A 676-nucleotide genomic window follows, 5' to 3' on the forward strand; every position below is an offset into this window, starting at 1 on the left:
ATATATATATATATATATATAAACATATATATATATATATATATATAAACATATATATGTATATGTATGTATATATACACAGACAAATATATTTATATATACACAAATATTCGTGTATGCATGCGTGCATGCACATATGTATGTATGTATGTAGACCTGCAAAGAGGGACGGGATTTTCCCAAAATTGTGAACCCCAGGGATTTAAACAAACCAAATGACGGGAACTAATTAAAGCTCTGCCCCCTCTCTATCCCCCTCCTTTGCAAACACTCATATATACACACATATATGCGTATGTATATACGCACATTCGCATATACATACATATATATACATGCATATTGGTGAAGAAGAACAAAAACGCAGTCAGATACACTCATACATATACACACAGACACACACGCACACATACATGCATATACACACAAGCGCACACTAAAATAGATTCAAACATATACACGAAAGAAAGAAAGAGAGAGAGAGAGGGGGGGGACAGAAATGGAGGCCCTCATTAATTCCTGCCATCTCCATCGAGTCGAACCGGAAGTGTGTATCTGTTCAACTATTGTCTTCCATTGTCATTGCCAGCGTAAACCGGAAGCTGGTTTGGAGTTGCAAAACCGCTCACATTGCTGCCGCCAGGGGAAGGGGTGGTGGTGGTGGTGGGTGGGGGTG

The sequence above is a fragment of the Octopus bimaculoides genome, chromosome 30 (genome assembly GCF_001194135.2).
Source record: "Octopus bimaculoides isolate UCB-OBI-ISO-001 chromosome 30, ASM119413v2, whole genome shotgun sequence".
In the NCBI taxonomy this organism is placed as follows: Eukaryota; Metazoa; Mollusca; class Cephalopoda; order Octopoda; family Octopodidae; genus Octopus; species Octopus bimaculoides.